This window comes from Oncorhynchus masou, chromosome 16 (genome assembly GCF_036934945.1).
Source record: "Oncorhynchus masou masou isolate Uvic2021 chromosome 16, UVic_Omas_1.1, whole genome shotgun sequence".
NCBI lineage: Eukaryota > Metazoa > Chordata > Actinopteri > Salmoniformes > Salmonidae > Oncorhynchus > Oncorhynchus masou.
This window is the reverse complement of record NC_088227.1, coordinates 29,881,085-29,902,173: the sequence shown is the minus strand read 5'-3', so window position 1 is coordinate 29,902,173 and position 21,089 is coordinate 29,881,085. Positions and strand designations below refer to the sequence as shown.

General features: G+C 48.1%; 1 pseudogene; it reads right to left on the bottom strand.

Moving 5' to 3' along the window:
• LOC135557803 (ena/VASP-like protein) overlaps window positions 1-7,639 on the bottom strand; it is an 89,413-nt pseudogene extending 81,774 nt beyond the window's left edge.
• Between the last annotated feature and the right edge of the window lie 13,450 nt (window positions 7,640-21,089).

Genomic DNA, 21,089 nt, shown 5'->3' with positions numbered 1-21,089 from the left:
AACAGTCACAGTTGCTGCCAGCCACACACACACAAACACACACACACACACACACACACACACACACACACACACACACACACACACACACACACACACACACACACACACACACACACACACACACACACACACACACACACACACACACACACACACACACACACACACACACACACACACACACACACACACACACACACACACACACACACACACACACACGGCCACCGCAGCAGCCCTCAGAGACAAACAAAACACAACACCACTGTCATCACCCCAGCAGTCTTGGCAAGCTTCTTTACAAGCCATCAATGCCTCCCCCTCTCGTTCCTTCTCTCTTCTCCTCCTCTCTTTCCTTCTCTCTTCTCCTCTCTTTCCTTCTCTCTCCTCCTCTCTTTCCTTCTCTCTTCTCCTCTCTTTCCTTCTCGCTTCTCCTCTCTTTCCTTCTCTCTTCTCCTCTCTTTCCTTATCTCCTCTCCTCCTCTCTTCTCCTCCTCCTCTCCTCCTCTCTTCTCCTCCTCCTCCTTCCTTCTCTCTTCTTTCCTCTCTCCTCCTTTCTTTCCTTCTCTCTTCTTTCTTCTCTCCTCCTCTTGTTCCTTCTCTCTTCTTTCCTCTCTTTCCTTATCTCCTCTCCTCCATTCTCTCTTCTCCACTCTTTCCTTATCTCTTCTCCTCCCTTCTCTCTTCTCCTCTCTTTCCTTATCTCCTCTCCTCCTCTCTTCTCCTCCTCCTTTCTTTCCTTCTCTCTTCTTTCCTCTCTCCTCCTCTCGTTCCTTCTCTCTTCTCCTCCTCTTGTTCCTTCTCTCTTCTCCTCCTCTTGTTCCTTCTCTCTTCTTTCTTCTCTTTCCTTCTCTCTTCTCCTCTCATTCCTTCTCTCTTCTCCTCTCCTCCTCTCTTCTCCTCCTCCTTTCTTTCCTTCTCTCTTCTTTCCTCTCTCCTCCTCTCGTTCCTTCTCTCTTCTCCTCCTCTTGTTCCTTCTCTCTTCTCCTCTCCTTCCTTCTCTCTTCTTTCCTCTCTTTCCTTCTCTCTTCTCCTCTCCTTCCTTCTCTCTTTCCTTCTCTCCTCTCCTCCTCTCTTCTCCTCCTCCTCCTCTCCTTCCTTCTCTCTTCTTTCCTCTCTCCTCCTCTATTTCCTTCTCTCTTCTTTCCTCTCTCCTCTGCTCCTCCTTCCTCATCCCCCTATCAGGACGTTGACTGCCCAGTTAACACATTACCATTCTACCCCTGCCACTCTGCAATGACAACCATTCACGGCTCATATGTAGAAACACAATGTATAGTACAGAACAGACATGGCTGTCTATTCCATAGGATAGAGATTTACATGAATTCTGTACATTGCAATTGTATCTGTACATCAATCTGCAATCCCATCAAAGCCCCTGCTCTCTAATAGACACAGCGATGTACTACTGGTAGCAGGGAAAACAACACATCTCTACTAGATAGGGAATATGATAATGAGTGATGTCATTTGAGATGCAGACCTAGTAAAGTAGAGGCATGTTAAACAGTGCTTCTTACACTTTTTCAGCTCAAGACCCAAATGACAAATTGTCCGTCCTCCAACAAACCAAATAAAGAAGAAATAGTGTGTGATCGTTGATGCATTCTCATAACTAGAGACACCTCTCACATGCCCAGGGACCACTTTGGGTCCTGACCCATTGTTTAACCTCTTACACTTATGGTGGCGCTATTTCATTTTTGGAAGAAAAACGTTCCCGTTTTAAACAAGATATTTTGTCACAAAAAGATGCTCGACTATGCATATAATTGCTACTGTTCGAAAGAAAACACTCTGACGTGTCCAGAAATACAAATATCTTCTCTGTGCGTGCCCTTTAACGTGAGCTTCAGGCAAAACCAAGATGACTTGGCATCCAGGAAATTACAAGGATTTTTGAGGCTCTGTCTTTCATGATCTCCTTATATGGCTGTGAACGCAAGAGGAATGAGTCTGCCCTTTCTGTCGTTTCCCTAAGGTGTCTGCAGCATTGTGACGTATTTGTAGGCAGATCGTTGGAAGATTGACCATAAGAGACCACATTTACCACGTGTCCGCCCGGTGTCCTGCGCCGAAATTGGTGCGCAAAAGTCACCTGCCAGTATTTTTCCATGGGGCACAGAGAGAGAAGCAAGTTTCCATGAACTGCATGTCAATGAAGAGATATGTGAAAAAACACCTTGAGGATTGATTCCAAACAACGTTTGCCATGTTTCGGTCGATATTATGAAGTTAATCCGGAAAAAGTTTCACGTTGTAGGTGACTGCATTTTCGGTTCGTTTCGGAAGCCAGGCGCAATGTAGAAAACGGAACGATTTCTCCTACACACAGACGCTTTCAGGAAACACTGCGCATTTGGTATGTGGCTGGGAGTCTCCTCATTGAAAACATCAGAAGCTCTTCAAAGGTAAATGATTTTATGTATTTGGTTATCTGGCTTTTGTGAAAATGTTGCGTGCTACATGCTACACAAAATGCTATGCTAGCTTTGCATACTCTTACACAAATTAGTCAATTTCTATGGTTCAAAAGCATATTTTGAAAATCTGAGATGACAGTGTTGTTAAGAAAAGGCTAAGCTTGAGAGCAAACGCATTATTTTAATTTTATTTGCGATTTTCAGAAATCATTAACGTTGCGTTATGCTAATGAGCCTGAGGCTTAGTCACAATCCCGGATCCGGGATGGGGAGTTTCAAGAGGTTTAAGAGACCCTGCATTAGAGTACTACAGTTAGCGTAGCGTCACAGTAACCAACCCAGTGGTACCCTATCCAGCCCAGCCTAGCGTAGCGTCACAGTAACCAACCCAGTGGTACCCTATCTAGCCCAGACCAGCCTAGCGTAGCGTCACAGTAACCAACCCAGTGGTACCCTATCCAGCCCAGCCTAGCGTAGCGTCACAGTAACCAACCCAGTGGTACCCTATCTAGCCCAGCCCAGCCTAGCGTAGCGTCACAGTAACCAACCCAGTGGTACCCTATCCAGCCCAGCCCAGCGTAGCGTCACAGTAACCAACCCAGTGGTACCCTATCCAGCCCAGCCTAGCGTAGCGTCACAGTAACCAACCCAGTGGTACCCTATCCAGCCCAGCCCAGCCTAGCGTAGCATCACAGTAACCAACCCAGTTGTACCCTATCCAGCCCAGCCTAGCGTAGCGTCACAGTAACCAACCCAGTGGTACCCTATCCAGCCCAGCCCAGCCTAGCGTAGTGTCACAGTAACCAACCCAGTGGTACCCTATCCAGCCCAGCCTAGCGAGCGTCACAGTAACCAACCCAGTGGTACCCTATTCAGCCCAGCCTAGCGTCACAGTAACCAACCCAGTGGTACCCTATCCAGCCCAGCCCAGCCTAGCGTAGCGTCACAGTAACCAACCCAGTTGTACCCTATCCAGCCCAGCCCAGCCTAGCGTAGCGTCACAGTAACCAACCCAGTGGTACCCTATCCAGCCCAGCCCAGCGTAGCGTCACAGTAACCAACCCAGTTGTACCCTATCCAGCCCAGCCCAGCCTAGCGTAGCGTCACAGTAACCAACCCAGTGGTACCCTATCCAGCCCAGCCTAGCGTAGCGTCACAGTAACCAACCCAGTGGTACCCTATCCAGCCCAGCCCAGCCTAGCGTAGCGTCACAGTAACCAACCCAGTTGTACCCTATCCAGCCCAGCCCAGCCTAGCGTAGCGTCACAGTAACCAACCCAGTGGTACCCTATCCAGCCCAGCCCAGCGTAGCGTCACAGTAACCAACCCAGTTGTACCCTATCCAGCCTAGCGTAGTGTCACAGTAACCAACCCAGTGGTACCCTATCCAGCCCAGCCTAGCGTAGCGTCACAGTAACCAACCCAGTGGTACCCTATCCAGCCCAGCCCAGCCTAGCGTAGCGTCACAGTAACCAACCCAGTGGTACCCTATCCAGCCCAGCCTAGCGTAGCGTCACAGTAACCAACCCAGTGGTACCCTATCCAGCCCAGCACAGCCTAGCGTAGCGTCACAGTAACCAACCCAGTGGTACCCTATCCAGCCCAGCCTAGCGTAGCGTCACAGTAACCAACCCAGTGGTACCCTATCCAGCCCAGCCCAGCCTAGCGTCACAGTAACCAACCCAGTGGTACCCTATCCAGCCCAGCCCAGCCTAGCGTAGTGTCACAGTAACCAACCCAGTGGTACCCTATCCAGCCCAGCCCAGCCTAGCGTCACAGTAACCAACCCAGTGGTACCCTATCCAGCCCAGCCCAGCCTAGCGTCACAGTAACCAACCCAGTGGTACCCTATCCAGCCCAGCCTAGCCTAGCGTCACAGTAACCAACCCAGTGGTACCCTATCCAGCCCAGCCCAGCCTAGCGTCACAGTAACCAACCCAGTGGTACCCTATCCAGCCCAGCCTAGCGTAGCGTCACAGTAACCAACCCAGTGGTACCCTATCCAGCCCAGCCCAGCCTAGCGTCACAGTAACCAACCCAGTGGTACCCTATCCAGCCCAGCCCAGCCTAGCGTAGTGTCACAGTAACCAACCCAGTGGTACCCTATCCAGCCCAGCCCAGCCTAGCGTCACAGTAACCAACCCAGTGGTACCCTATCCAGCCCAGCCCAGCCTAGCGTAGTGTCACAGTAACCAACCCAGTGGTACCCTATCCAGCCCAGCCTAGCCTAGCGTCACAGTAACCAACCCAGTGGTACCCTATCCAGCCCAGCCCAGCCTAGCGTCACAGTAACCAACCCAGTGGTACCCTATCCAGCCCAGCCCAGCCTAGCGTAGCGTCACAGTAACCAACCCAGTGGTACCCTATCCAGCCCAGCCTAGCGTAGCGTCACAGTAACCAACCCAGTGGTACCCTATCCAGCCCAGCCTAGCCTAGCGTCACAGTAACCAACCCAGTGGTACCCTATCCAGCCCAGCCCAGCCTAGCGTCACAGTAACCAACCCAGTGGTACCCTATCCAGCCCAGCCCAGCCTAGCGTAGCGTCACAGTAACCAACCCAGTGGTACCCTATCCAGCCCAGCCTAGCGTAGCGTCACAGTAACCAACCCAGTGGTACCCTATCCAGCCCAGCCTAGCGTAGCGTCACAGTAACCAACCCAGTGGTACCCTATCCAGCCCAGCCTAGCGTAGCGTCACAGTAACCAACCCAGTGGTACCCTATCCAGCCCAGCCTAGCGTAGCGTCACAGTAACCAACCCAGTGGTACCCTATCCAGCCCAGCCTAGCGTAGCGTCACAGTAACCAACCCAGTGGTACCCTATCTAGCCCAGACCAGCCTAGCGTAGCGTCACAGTAACCAACCCAGTGGTACCCTATCCAGCCCAGCCTAGCGTAGCGTCACAGTAACCAACCCAGTGGTACCCTATCTAGCCCAGCCCAGCCTAGCGTCACAGTAACCAACCCAGTGGTACCCTATCCAGCCCAGCCCAGCCTAGCGTAGTGTCACAGTAACCAACCCAGTGGTACCCTATCCAGCCCAGCCCAGCCTAGCGTCACAGTAACCAACCCAGTGGTACCCTATCCAGCCCAGCCCAGCCTAGCGTAGCGTCACAGTAACCAACCCAGTGGTACCCTATCCAGCCCAGCCCAGCCTAGCGTCACAGTAACCAACCCAGTGGTACCCTATCCAGCCCAGCCTAGCGTCACAGTAACCAACCCAGTGGTACCCTATCCAGCCCAGCCCAGCCTAGCGTAGCGTCACAGTAACCAACCCAGTGGTACCCTATCCAGCCCAGCCCAGCCTAGCGTAGCGTCACGGTTATCAACCCAGTGGTACCCTATCCAGCCCAGCCCAGCCTAGCGTAGCGTCACAGTAACCAACCCAGTGGTACCCTATCCAGCCCAGCCCAGCCTAGCGTAGCGTCACAGTAACCAACCCAGTGGTACCCTATCCAGCCCAGCCTAGCGTAGCGTCACAGTAACCAACCCAGTGGTACCCTATCCAGCCCAGCCCAGCCTAGCGTAGCGTCACAGTAACCAACCCAGTGGTACCCTATCCAGCCCAGCCCAGCCTAGCGTAGCGTCACAGTAACCAACCCAGTGGTACCCTATCCAGCCCAGCCTAGCCTAGCGTAGCGTCACAGTAACCAACCCAGTGGTACCCTATCCAGCCCAGCCCAGCCTAGCGTAGCGTCACAGTAACCAACCCAGTGGTACCCTATCCAGCCCAGCCCAGCCTAGCGTAGCGTCACGGTTATCAACCCAGTGGTACCCTATCCAGCCCAGCCCAGCCCAGCCTAGCGTAGCGTCACAGTAACCAACCCAGTGGTACCCTATCCAGCCCAGCCCAGCCTAGCGTAGCGTCACAGTAACCAACCCAGTGGTACCCTATCCAGCCCAGCCCAGCCTAGCGTAGCGTCACGGTTATCAACCCAGTGGTACCCAGTACATTGTACAGTAACCTACCTGACTTTAAATTCCTGCGCTGTGACCTGGACGTGGGCTCCAGCAGGCACTGCCTCAGTACAGTAGATCTGAGGGAAGTAGAACCGGTGAGACTGCACATTTATATCCATGGTGCTTGGCAGCTACCGCACATCAGACGCACAGCACAACCCTGCTACAGGAACGATGGAAGGATTTCTCTCCTTTCTCTGTGTCTCTTTTCTTTCTTCTTTCCTTATCCCTGATCTGTCCGTTCCAGGCTGTGGCGTTCCAGGCTGTGGGGTTCCAGGCTGTGGGGTTCCAGGCTGTGGGGTTCCAGGCTGTGGGGTTCCAGGCTGTGGCGTTCCAGGCTGTGGGGTTCCAGGCTGTGGGGTTCCAGGCTGTGGGGTTCCAGGCTGTGGGGTTCCAGGCTGTGGCGTTCCAGGCTGTGGCGTTCCAGTCTGTGGGGTTCCAGGCTGTGGGGTTCCAGGCTGTGGGGTTCCAGGCTGTGGGGTTCCAGGCTGTGGCGTTCCAGGCTGTGGGGTTCCAGGCTGTGGGGTTCCAGGCTGTGGGGTTCCAGGCTGTGGGGTTCCAGGCTGTGGCGTTAGTTAACGAGAGAGTTCTAAGGTTAACGATGGCATCCCAGTCACCGTCTCTCCGGGGTGGTCGTGGATTCACAGTCACAGCGCGATACAGCCAGACATCCCCCTCTCCTCTCTTCACGCAGAGTCACTCGATCACTTCGGCTGGCTCCTCACAGACACACTAACCTTTTTCCCTAGTAGCAACACAGCCGTATAAGGAGCGGAAAGGACATACATGAATAAATAGAAATAAAAGAACAAAGACACTTCCAATGAGAACTCCTTGAGAGAGAAAAAGACCACAAATAAAAAATGTCTCATTTTTGGGGTCCTTTTTCATCAATGCATCCTCTTCCACAGCAGGGATATTTTAGAACAATGAGAGAATATAAAAGAGAAAGAGAGATAAAAAGAGAATAAATTAACAATGCAAAAGCAGCCCTCAGTCGAGTGAGAGCACTAAATGAGAGATGAGAGCCCTTTTTTGAATTTTGAGTGGAGAGAGAGCGAGAGAGAAAGAGAGAGAGAAAGAAAGAGGGAGAGAGAGAGAGAGGGAGAGAGAGAGCGAGAGAAAGAAAGAGGGAGAGAGAGAAAGAGGGAGAGACAGAGAGAGAGAGAGCGAGAGCGAGAGCGAGAGCGAGAGGAGACAGAGCAAAAGTGGTAGAGCGAGAGAGAGCGCGGTAGTGTCATAGAGAGAGAGAGATTCCCGGTGCTGTGAGGCGTTGCCCTCACACTGCCTCTCTCCTCTGTGTGTCTCACTGGATTACCGCCCTCCCCTCCCCCTCCACCCCCCTCCCAGCAGTGATATGAGCGGTGGGCCGCCAGCCCCCGAGGCCACTGGTCCTCTCATCCCTCTCCTCTTCCAGGGCTCTGATTGGCGGAGCCAGGGATGTGTAAGCCTGCGCGGAACGAGTGAAGAGGAGCGACAGACGTTAATTAATCTGATTGCTCCCATCTTTCACGCACCTGATTCAATGTGGCATGCCAGGGTGGGGTGGAGCTACATTACTGCTCTGTCTCTCTCTCTCTCACACACACACACACACACACACACACACACACACACACACACACACACACACACACACACACACACACACACACACACACACACACACACACACACACACACACACACACACACACACACACACACACACACACACAGGTGGGTAAATGGAGATACCAATGCATCTCTGGTTTAAATAAATATCTGAAGCATTGTTATTTGAACAGATATGAAAGTACTGAGAATACACGATGGAACCTCCCATTGCCACATTACCACCACAAATACAGATGTAGGATCTTAACGTGAGCCAGTTTTCTACAGCAATAAAATAATCCTGCAGCTACAGGAAATTTGAATTATTATTAATGAATATTTTTGTAGGGGTTTATTTTTATTTAACTAGGCAAGTCAGTTAAGAACAAATTCTTATTTACAATGACGGCCTAGGAACAGTGTGTCACATCCTGACCTTAGTTCCTTTTTTATGTCTCTATTTTAGTTTGGTCAGGGCGTGAGTTGGGGTGGGCATTCTATGTGTTGTTCTATGTTTTTGCATTTCTGTGTTTGGCCTGGTATGGTTCCCAATCAGAGGCAGCTGTTTATCGTTGTCTCTGATTGAGAACCATACTTAGGCAGCCTGTTTTCCCACTATGGGTTGTGGGTAGTTGTTTACTGTTTTGTGACCTAATAGGACTGTTTTGTTTTTGTCGTGTTTTCTCATTTGTTATTTTTGTGTTCAGTTTAATAAATATAACATGAACACTTACCACGCTGCGCATTGGTCCGATCCTTCACACCTCATCAGAAGAGGAGGAAAACCGTTACACAGTGGGTTAACTGCCTGTTCAGGGGCAGAACAACAGATTTTTACCTTGTGGGCTCGAGGATTTGATCTTGCAACCTTTCGGTTACTAGTCCAACGCTCTTACCACGAGGCTAAATGCCGCCCCAATGATACATTTTCTAGTAGCGCAAATCAAGTCTGAAATTTCAAAGTGGAAATTACAAACTTTAAAAGCCTTTTTAAAACTCAAATACACTACTAGTTTGCAATTCCTGCTGAGCAATAAACGACTGATCAAATTAAGATCCTACATCTATACAGAACACCCTGCATTTTTCTAAGACACACACCCATTATATGTCAATGTGATTGAAAGAAGAATCTACATCAAAACCTGCAGTAAAAGTACTGATCAATTCTATAAATAAGTGTCCAGATTACTGTAGATAGATACAGTGTCCTCTTTACAACACCCACACAGACAGTACAGTAGTCACTCCCTAGCTAACTGATGAGGTCTAAATACACTGTAGAGGTTAGATACAGTGTCCTCTTTACAACACCCACACAGACAGTACAGTAGTCACTCCCTAGCTAACTGATGAGGTCTAAATACACTGTAGAGGTTAGATACAGTGTCCTCTTTACAACACCCACACAGACAGTACAGTAGTCACTCCCTAGCTAACTGATGAGGTCTAAATACACTGTAGAGGTTAGATACAGTGTCCTCTTTACAACACCCACACAGACAGTACAGTAGTCACTCCCTAGCTAACTGATGAGGTCTAAATACACTGTAGAGGTTAGATACAGTGTCCTCTTTACAACACCCACACAGACAGTACAGTAGTCACTCCCTAGCTAACTGATGAGGTCTAAATACACTGTAGAGGTTAGATACAGTGTCCTCTTTACAACACCCACACATACAGTACAGTAGTCACTCCCTAGCTAACTGATGAGGTCTAAATACACTGTAGAGGTTAGATACAGTGTCCTCTTTACAACACCCACACAGACAGTACAGTAGTCACTCCCTAGCTAACTGATGAGGTCTAAATACACTGTAGAGGTTAGATACAGTGTCCTCTTTACAACACCCACACAGACAGTACAGTAGTCACTCCCTAGCTAACTGATGAGGTCTAAATACACTGTAGAGGTTAGATACAGTGTCCTCTTTACAACACCCACACAGACAGTACAGTAGTCACTCCCTAGCTAACTGATGAGGTCTAAATACACTGTAGATAGATACAGTGTCCTCTTTACAACACCCACACAGACAGTACAGTAGTCACTCCCTAGCTAACTGATGAGGTCTAAATACACTGTAGAGGTTAGATACAGTGTCCTCTTTACAACACCCACACATACAGTACAGTAGTCACTCCCTAGCTAACTGATGAGGTCTAAATACACTGTAGAGGTTAGATACAGTGTCCTCTTTACAACACCCACACATACAGTACAGTAGTCACTCCCTAGCTAACTGATGAGGTCTAAATACACTGTAGAGGTTAGATACAGTGTCCTCTTTACAACACCCACACAGACAGTACAGTAGTCACTCCCTAGCTAACTGATGAGGTCTAAATACACTGTAGAGGTTAGATACAGTGTCCTCTTTACAAGACCCACACAGACAGTACAGTAGTCACTCCCTAGCTAACTGATGAGGTCTAAATACACTGTAGAGGTTAGATACAGTGTCCTCTTTACAACACCCACACAGACAGTACAGTAGTCACTCCCTAGCTAACTGATGAGGTCTAAATACACTGTAGAGGTTAGATACAGTGTCCTCTTTACAACACCCACACAGACAGTACAGTAGTCACTCCTAGCTAACTGATGAGGTCTAAATACACTGTAGAGGTTAGATACAGTGTCCTCTTTACAACACCCACACAGACAGTACAGTAGTCACTCCCTAGCTAACTGATGAGGTCTAAATACACTGTAGAGGTTAGATACAGTGTCCTCTTTACAACACCCACACAGACAGTACAGTAGTCACTCCCTAGCTAACTGATGAGATCTAAATACAGTGTAGAGGTTAGATTATATACAGTGCCCTCTGTAATTATTGGGACAGTGACCCTGTTGTGTGTGACGAGGGACTGACTCTGTTGTGTGTGACGAGGGACTGACTCTGTTGTGTGTGATGAGGGACTGAGTCTGTTGTGTGTGATGAGGGACTGAGTCTGTTGTGTGTGACGAGGGACTGAGTCTGTTGTTGTGTGTGATGAGGGACTGAGTCTGTTGTTGTGTGTGATGAGGGACTGAGTCTGTTGTTGTGTGTGATGAGGGACTGAGTCTGTTGTGTGTGACGAGGGACAGTGACTCTGTTGTGTGTGATGAGGGACTGATTCTGTTGTGTGTGATGAGGGACTGAGTCTGTTGTTGTGTGTGATGAGGGACTGAGTCTGTTGTGTGTGACGAGGGACTGAGTCTGTTGTTGTGTGTGATGAGGGACTGAGTCTGTTGTTGTGTGTGATGAGGGACTGAGTCTGTTGTTGTGTGTGATGAGGGACTGAGTCTGTTGTTGTGTGTGATGAGGGACTGAGTCTGTTGTTGTGTGTGATGAGGGACTGAGTCTGTTGTTGTGTGTGATGAGGTACTGAGTCTGTTGCTGTGTTTGACGAGGGACTGAGTCTGTTGTTGTGTGTGATGAGGTACTGAGTCTGTTGTTGTGTTTGACGAGGGACTGAGTCTGTTGTTGTGTGTGATGAGGGACTGAGTCTGTTGTTGTGTGTGATGAGGGACTGAGTCTGTTGTGTGTGACGAGGGACTGAGTCTGTTGTTGTGTGTGATGAGGGACTGAGTCTGTTGTTGTGTGTGATGAGGGACTGAGTCTGTTGTTGTGTGTGATGAGGGACTGAGTCTGTTGTTGTGTGTGACGAGGTACTGAGTCTGTTGTTGTGTGTGATGAGGGACTGAGTCTGTTGTGTGTGACGAGGGACTGAGTCTGTTGTTGTGTGTGATGAGGGACTGAGTCTGTTGTTGTGTGTGATGAGGGACTGAGTCTGTTGTTGTGTGTGATGAGGGACTGAGTCTGTTGTTGTGTGTGACGAGGGACTGAGTCTGTTGTTGTGTGTGATGAGGGACTGAGTCTGTTGTTGTGTGTGACGAGGGACTGAGTCTGTTGTTGTGTGTGATGAGGTACTGAGTCTGTTGTGTGTGATGAGGGACTGAGTCTGTTGCTGTGTTTGACGAGGGACTGAGTCTGTTGTTGTGTGTTGATGTACTGTGTCTGTTGTTGAGTGATGAGGTACTGAGTGTGTTGTTGTGTGTGACGAGGGACTGAGTCTGTTGCTGTGTTTGACGAGGGACTGAGTCTGTTGTTGTGTGTGACGAGGGACTGAGTCTGTTGTTGTGTGTGACGAGGGACTGAGTCTGTTGTTGTGTGTTGATGTACTGTGTCTGTTGTTGAGTGATGAGGTACTGAGTGTGTTGTTGAGTGATGAGGTACTGAGTGTGTTGTTGTGTGTGACGAGGTACTGAGTCTGTTGTTGTGTGATGAGGTACTGAGTCTGTTGTTGAGTGATGAGGTACTGAGTGTGTTGTTGTGTGTGACGAGGCACTGAGTCTGTTGTTGTGTGATGAGGTACTGAGTCTGTTGTTGAGTGATGAGGTACTGAGTGTGTTGTTGTGTGTGACGAGGCACTGAGTCTGTTGTTGTGTGATGAGGTACTGAGTCTGTTGTTGAGTGATGAGGTACTGAGTGTGTTGTTGTGTGTGATGAGGTACTGAGTCTGTTGTTGAGTGATGAGGTACTGAGTGTGTTGTTGTGTGTGATAAGGTACTGAGTCTGTTGTTGTGTGAATAGGTACTGAGTGTGTTGTTGTGTGTGACGAGGTACTGAGTCTGTTGTTGTGTGATGAGTTACTGAGTGTGTTGTTGTGTGATGAGGTACTGAGTGTGTTGTTGTGTGATGAGGAGAAGCTTGGGTTAATATTTTAGAGAGGTTCCTCCCTCACCAAACTGCTCCGCTGACAATAGAAGGCTCCTGTAATAAATGTCTTGGTCTCAAGCCACACACATACAGACACACTACAGCAGCTAGGGATCAGCTAGAAATACAACCTTTCAACAATATTGGTCCAAGCTGAGCCAATACTTCAGTCCAGTCTTCTTTTATTGAGCTAGCAGCAGTACAACAACATTTCAACCATACTGGTCAGGCAGTCTCGCATCCAAGCTGAGCAGACAATCCCTCTGTCAGTCTGCCATCCTTTCTCTTTATTGAGCTAGCAGTCTCGCATCCAAGCTGAGCAGACAATCCCTCTGTCAGTCTGCCATCCTTTCTCTTTATTGAGCTAGCAGTCTCGCATCCAAGCTGAGCAGACAATCCCTCTGTCAGTTTGCCATCCTTTCTCTTTATTGAGCTAGCAGTCTCGTATCCAAGCTGAGCAGACAATCCCTCTGTCAGTCTGCCATCCTTTCTCTTTATTGAGCTAGCAGTCTCATATCCAAGCTGAGCAGACAATCCCTCTGTCAGTCTGCCATCCTTTCTCTTTATTGAGCTAGCAGTCTCGCATCCAAGCTGAGCAGACAATCCCTCTGTCAGTTTGCCATCCTTTCTCTTTATTGAGCTAGCAGTCTCGTATCCAAGCTGAGCAGACAATCCCTCTGTCAGTCTGCCATCCTTTCTCTTTATTGAGCTAGCAGTCTCATATCCAAGCTGAGCAGACAATCTCTCTGTCAGTCTGCCATCCTTTCTCTTTATTGAGCTAGCAGTCTCATATCCAAGCTGAGCAGACAATCCCTCTGTCAGTCTGCCATCCTTCCTCTTTATTGAGCTAGTAGTAATACAACATGATCACTGAGCATCCTAACCTTTTGTCAGAGGGGAGTATGTGTCCAATAAGAACCAAGTGATGTGTGACTGCTGACACAGTGAACTCTCTAAGCGAAGGCAATGGGTCGTCTGACCGACTGGGAATGTGATGAAAGAAATAAAAGCTGAAATAAATCATTCTCTCAACTATTATTCTGACATTTCACATTCTTAAAATAAAGTGGTGATCCTAACTGACCTAAGACAAGTACTTTTTACGAGGATTAAATGTCAGGAATTGTGAATCACTGAGTTTAAATGTATTTGGCTAAAGTGTATGTAAACTTACAACTTCAACTGTATACAATACCAGTCGAAAGTTTGGACACACCTACTCATTCAAGGGTTTTTCTTTATTTTTACTATTTTCTACATTGTAGAATAATAGTGAATACATCAAAACTATGAAATAACACATGGAATCATGTAGTAAGCAAAAAAGTGTTAAACAAATCAAATTATTAATTACTCTTGGCATTCTCTCAACCAGCTTCCTGAGGAATGCTTTTCCAACAGTCTTGAAGGAGTTCCCACATATACTGAGCACTTGTTGGCTGCTTTTCCTTCACTCTGCGGTTCAACTCATCGTAGACCATCTCAATTGGGTTGAGGTCAGGTGATTGTGGAGGCCAGGTCATCTGATTCAGCACTCCATCACTCTCCTTCTTGGTGAAATAGCCCTTTCACAGCATGGGGGTGTGTTTTGGGTCATTGTCCTGTTGAGAAAACAATGATAGTCCCACTAAGTGCAAACCAGAAGGGATGGTGTATTGCTGCAGAATACTGTGGTGGCCATGCTGGATAAGTGTGCCTTCAATTCTAAATAAAACACAGACAGCGTCACCAGCAAAGCACCCACACACCATAACACTTCCATGTTTCATGGTAGGAACCACACATGCTGAGATCATCCATTCACCTACTCTGCGTCTCACAAAGACACGGCGGTTTGATGAGTCTCCTATTTGGACTCATCAAAACAATTTGGACTCATCACACCAAAGGACATATTTGCACCGGTTTAATGTCCGTTGCTCGTGTTTCTTGGCCCAAGCAAGTCTCTTCTTATTATTGGTGTCCTTAACCTTTCTAGGGCAGGCGTTCCGCTAGCGGAACCCCTCCACAACATTCCGCTGAAATTCAAAGATATTTTTTTGAAATATGTAACTTTCACACAATAACAAGTCCAATACAGCCAATGAAAGATAAACATCTTGTTAATCTACCCATCGTGTCCGATTTCAAAAATGCTTTACAGCGAAAGCACAACATATGATTATGTTAGGTCATAACCAAGTCAAAAAAACACACAGCCATTTTTCCAGGAAAAGAGGCGTCACAAAAAGTAGAAATATAGATCAAATTAATCACTAACCTTTGATGACCTTCATCAGATAACACTCATAGGACATCATGTTGTACAATACATGTATGTTTTGTTCGATAATGTGCATATTTATATCCAAAAATCTCAGTTTACATTGGCGCGTGCAGTAATGTTTTGATTCCAAAACATCTGGTAATTTTGCAGAAATTCTCATAATAAACATTGATAAAAGATACAACTGTTGTTCACAGAATTAAAGATAGACTTCTCCTTAATGCAACCACTGTCAGATTTTTTAAAAACTTTACGGAAAAAGCATAATCTGAGAACGGCGCTCAGAACCCAATCCAGACAGAGGAATATCCGCCATTTTTGAGACAACAGAAGTTAGAAACAACACCATAAATATTTACTTACCTTTGATGATCTTTCTCAGAAGGCACTCCCAGGAATCCCAGTTCGACAATAAATTACTGATTTGTTCCAGAAAGTCCATCATTTATGTCCAAATAGCCACTTGTTGTTAGCGTGTTCAGCCCAGTAATCCATCTTCATGAGGAGCAGGCACTTCATCCAGACAAAAACTCGAAAAGTTCCGTTACAGTCCTTTAGAAACATGTCAAACGATGTATGGAATCAATCTTTAGGCTGTTTTTAACATAAAACATCAATAATGTTGCAACCGGAGAATTCCTTTGTCTGAAGAAAATCACTGGAACGAGAGGTAACTCTGTCGGGAGCGTGCATCACGAGCCTGAGACACTCTGCCAGACCACTGACTCAAAGAGGTCTCATGAGCCCCTCCTTTATAGTAGAATCCTCATTCAAGTTTCTAAAGATGGTTGACATCTAGTGGAAGCCAATTTATCCCTATCTCAATGTGTATTCGGTAGGCCAAGCTTTGAAAAACTACCAACCTCAGATGTCCCACTTCCTGGTTGGATTTTTCTCAGGTTGTCACCTGCCATATGAGTGCTGTTATACTCACAGACATCATTCAAACAGTTTTAGAAACTTCAGAGTGTTTTCTATCCAATACTAATAATAATATGCATATATCAGCATCTGGGACAGAGTAGGAGGCAGTTCACTCTGGGCACGCTATTCATCCAGAAGTGAAAATGCTGCCCCCTATCCCAAAAAGGTTTTAAGTAGTGGTTTCTTTGCAGCAATTGGACCATGAAGGCCTGATTCACGTGGTCTCCTCTGAACAGTTGATGCTAAGATGTGTCTGTTACTTGAACTCTTTGAATAATTTATTTGGGCTGCAATCCCAGGTGCAGTTCACTTTAATAAACATATCCTCTGCAGCAGAGGTAAATCTGGGTCTTCCTTTCCTGTGGCGGTCCTCATGAGAGCCAGTTTCATCATAGCTCTTGATGGTTTTTGTGACTGCACTTAAAGAAACGTTCAAAGTTCTTGACATTTTCGATATTGACTGACCTTCATGTCTTAAAGTAATGATGTACTGTTGTTTCTCTTTGCTTATTTGAGCTGTTCTTGCCATAATATGGACTTGGTCTTTTACCAAATAGGGCTATCTTCTCTATACCACTCTACCTTGTCACAACACAACTGATTGGCTCAAACACATTAAGAAGGAAAGAAATTCCACAAATGAACTTTTAACAAGGCACACCTGTTAATTGAAATGCACTCCAGGTGATTACCTCATGAAGCTGGTTGAGAGAATGCCAAGAGTGTGCAAAGCTGTCATCAAGGCAAAGGGTGGCTACTTTGAAGAATCTCCAATATAATATATATTTTGAATTGTTGAACACTTTTTTGGTTACTACATGATTCCATGTGTTATTTCATAGTTTTGATGTCTTCACTATTATTCTACAATGTAGAAAATAGTAAAAAATAAATATGAGAATGAGTGAGAATGAATGAAAATGTGTGTCCAAACCTTTGGCTGGTACTGTAGCTTCCACAGATCACACAGACACAAAGAATTAGAAAGCAAATCAAACATTGATAAATACCATATCCGTTAGGCGAAATAACACAATGTTCACAGCAGCAAGGTTTGTGGCCTGTTGCCATGAGAAAAGGTCATTAACTGGAGCTCAAACAACGTTGTAAATACCACTAATATTTGTCTGTTAATTTATCTTCCCACACTGTTCGTACTGTAACTATTTTTCACATTGCTAAAACAGTGTACAGACTGTAGCTGAGAATATAAAGCTTGAAATGCCTTTATCTTTTTTAAACCGTTTTGAGTGCAAAGTTTACTGGTAATTTCCAATAGTTTTTGGTTGATGTTATTAAATTAGTTTCTTCTCACTTTTATTTATGACTTATTTCCCATGCCAATAAAGCCCTGTTAAAATGAATTGAAAGAGAGGGCAAGAGAGCAGGTTAGAAAGGGAAAGACACAGACAAACAGACAGATGGACAGGGAGAGAGAGGGGAAAGGACAGGGAGAGAGAGGGGAAAGCCAGGATAGACGTGGGGGCAGGTAGAGAGAGGGGAAAGCCAGGATAGACGTGGGGGCAGGGAGAGAGAGGGGAAAGCCAGGATAGACGTGGGGGCAGGGAGAGAGAGGGGAAAGCCAGAATAGCCATGGGACCAGGTAGAGAGAGGGGAAAGCCAGGATAGACGTGGGGGCAGGTAGAGAGAGGGGAAAGCCAGGATAGACGTGGGGGCAGGGAGAGAGAGGGGAAAGCCAGAATAGACATGGGACCAGGTAGAGAGAGGGGAAAGCCAGGATAGACATGGGACCAGGTAGAGAGAAGGGAAAGCCAGGATAGACATGGGGGCAGGTAGAGAGAGGGGAAAGCCAGGATAGAGGTGGGACCAGGTAGAGAGGGGAAAGCCAGGATAGACATGGGGGCAGGGAGAGAGAGAGGGGAAAGCCAGGATAGACGTGGGGGCAGGGAGAGAGAGGGGAAAGCCAGGATAGACGTGGGACCAGGTAGAGAGAGGGGAAAGCCAGGATAGATGTGGGACCAGGTAGAGAGAGGGGAAAGCCAGGATAGACATGGGACCAGGTAGAGAGGGGAAAGCCAGGATAGACGTGGGACCAGGTAGAGAGAGGGGAAAGCCAGGATAGACGTGGGACCAGGTAGAGAGAGGGGAAAGCCAGGATAGACTTGGGGGCAGGTGGAGAGAGGGGAAAGCCAGGATAGACGTGGGACCAGGTAGAGAGAGGGGAAAGCCAGGATAAATGTGGGGGCAGATAGAGAGAGGGGGGAAAGCCAGGATGAATGTGGGGGCAGGTAGAGAGAGGGGGGAAAGCCAGGATGAATGTGGGGGCAGGTAGAGAGAGGGGGGAAAGCCAGGATAAATGTGGGGGCAGGGAGAGAGAGGGGAAAGCCAGGATAAATGTGAGACCAGGTAGAGAGAGGGGAAAGCCACTATAGACGTGGGACCAGGTAGAGAGAGGGGAAAGCCAGGATAGACGTGGGACCAGGTAGAGAGAGGGGAAAGCCAGGATAAATGTGGGGGCAGGGGGAGAGAAATAAAACATAGGAAAGAGGGGAAATCGAGAAAGAGAGAGAGTGGGGGCAGGTAGAGAGAGGGGAAAGCCAGGATAGACATGGGGGCAGGTGGAGAGAGGGGAAAGCCAGGATAGACGTGGGGGCAGGTGGAGAAAGGGGAAAGCCAGGATAGACGTGGGGGCAGGTGGAGAGAGGGGAAAGCCAGGATAGACGTGGGACCAGGTAGAGAGAGAGGGGAAAGCCAGGATAGACGTGGGGGCAGGTAGAGAGAGGGGAAAGCCAGGATAAATGTGAGACCAGGTAGAGAGAGGGGAAAGCCAGTATAGACGTGGGACCAGGTAGAGAGAGGGGAAAGCCAGGATAAATGTGGGGGCAGGGGGAGAGAAATAAAACATAGGAAAGAGAGGAAATCGAGAAAGAGAGAGAGTGAGAGAGAAAATAAACCCTGCCATGGTTTGGTTGCATACTGGGCCCCTCCCCCACCTCTCTCTCTCTTTTGCATTCTCTCTCTCTCATTCTAATCCTTAAAGAGACACACCTTCATTTGTGTGTGTGAGAGAGAGAGTGTATTTGTGTGTGTGTCCGTGTGCGTGTGTGTGTGTCCGTGTGCGTGTGTGTGTGTCCGTGTGCGTGTCTGTGTGCGTGTGTGTCCGTGTGCGTATGTGTGTGTGTCGGAGTGCTAACAGCCAGTCAATTAAAATACTGCAGGGGAATAGCCTTCTGTCTGACACATACCATGAGATGGAGGGAGAGAAAGAGGTAGAGAGTAGATAGGGAGAGAGAGAAAGAGAGGGAGAGAGAGAGAGAGAGAGAGGGAGACAGGGAGGATAGGGAGAGAGAGAGAGAGAGAGAGGGGGATGGAAAGAGATAGGGAGGATAGCGAGAGAGAGAGAGAGAGAGAGAGAGAGAGAGAAAGGGAGACAGGGAAAGAGATAGGGAGGATAGGGAGAGAGAGAGAGAGAGAGAGAGGAGGGGGAGAGACAGGGAAAGAGAGAGGGAGGATAGGGAGAGAGAGAGAGAGAGAGAGGAGGGGGAGAGACAGGGAAAGAGAGAGGGAGGATAGGGAGAGAGAGAGAGAGAGAGAGAGAGAGAGAGAGGAGGGAGAGACAGGGAAAGAGAGAGGGAGGATAGGGAGAGAGAGAGAGAGAGAGGAGGGGGAGAGACAGGGAAAGAGAGAGGGAGGATAGGGAGAGAGAGAGAGAGAGAGAGAGAGAGAGAGAGGAGGGGGAGAGACAGGGAAAGAGAGAGGGAGGATAGGGAGAGAGAGAGATAAAGTGAGTCAGTACACAGGAGAGACAGCGGAGGGAGAGTAAGGGGAGGATAGGGAGAGAGGGACAGAGGGTGAGAGTGTAAGGGCCAGGGAAGTGATCGGGAGGGAAGTGTGTGTGTGTGTGTGTGTGTGTGTGTGTGTGTGTGTGTGTGTGTGTGTGTGTGTGTGTGTGTGTCCTCTCAGCTGTCTCTAAGCTGATCTCTGGTCAGGTTCAAGGCGCTCTCCAAGGTCAGAGACCAGGGAGCTGTGGAATTGGACAGGAGTGACAGATCCATTGCTTCTGTCGCCAGTCAAACCCCTGTCACAGCTGATTAATCAAGAGCTCTCATATGGGGGAGGGGCAGCATCAGGTTTAGAGCAGACGCCTTTTGCTTGTGCTGTTAGAACCACATACAGAAACCTTCATTCCTAACTGCTACATTCATTCTCTCACCACTATATTAATAGCCTGGTTCTCCACTCACTGGAACCCAGATGGTTCTCCTATGGGGACAGCCCAAGAACCCTTTAGGAACCTTTCTTTCTAAGAGTGTAGGAGTGTGTAGCAAGATGAGCCCGTGTGACTATGTGGAGTCATGGTGAGCCACACTCCTTGTCATACACACACACACACACACACACACACACACACACACACACACACACACACACACACACACACACACACACACACACACACACACACACACACACACACACACACACACACACACCATCACTGCTGTGAATGGCTCACACACACAGCATCAATCACTCTGTCACTGTCAGTCACATCGCTAGTGAAGACGCAGTCATAACAGGCGCAGAATTACGGACACACATATATACAGTTTGAGAAATTCATCATTAAATGACAGCCTCACTTTACAGAAGACATAACAAAGTGTACAAAGTCTACACTTAGACAAAACGGTTCCAAAATGGTTCCGCGGCTGTCCTCATAGGAGAACCCTTTTAGGTTCCACCCTCTGTGGAAAGGGTTCTTTTTGTTGTTGTTAAACTTTTACCCCTTTTTCTCCCCCATTGGTAGTTACAGTCTTGTCACATCACTGCAACTCACCTACAAACTCAGGATAGACGAAACACAACCCTGCAAAGCCTCACTGCTCGCTTAAACTGGAAGACAGTCACACCAATGTGTCAGAGGAAACACCATCCAGCTGGCGACTGAGATCAGCTTGCAGGCGCCAGGTCGCCACAAAGGATCGGTAGATGGGACAAGGAAGTCCCGGCCAGCCAAACCCTTCCTTGTGCGCAGCCTCATGGATCTCCTGGGCACGGCCGGCTGTGACACAGCCTGGGATTGAACCCGGCTCTGTAGTGACGCCTCAAGCACTGAGATGCCTTAGAGTGCTACACCACTCGGGAGGCTGTGGAAAGGGTTCTACATTGAACCCAAAAAGGTTCTATCTGGAACCAAAAGGGGTTCTTCAAAGGGTTCTCCTATAGGGTCGGCCAGGGAAA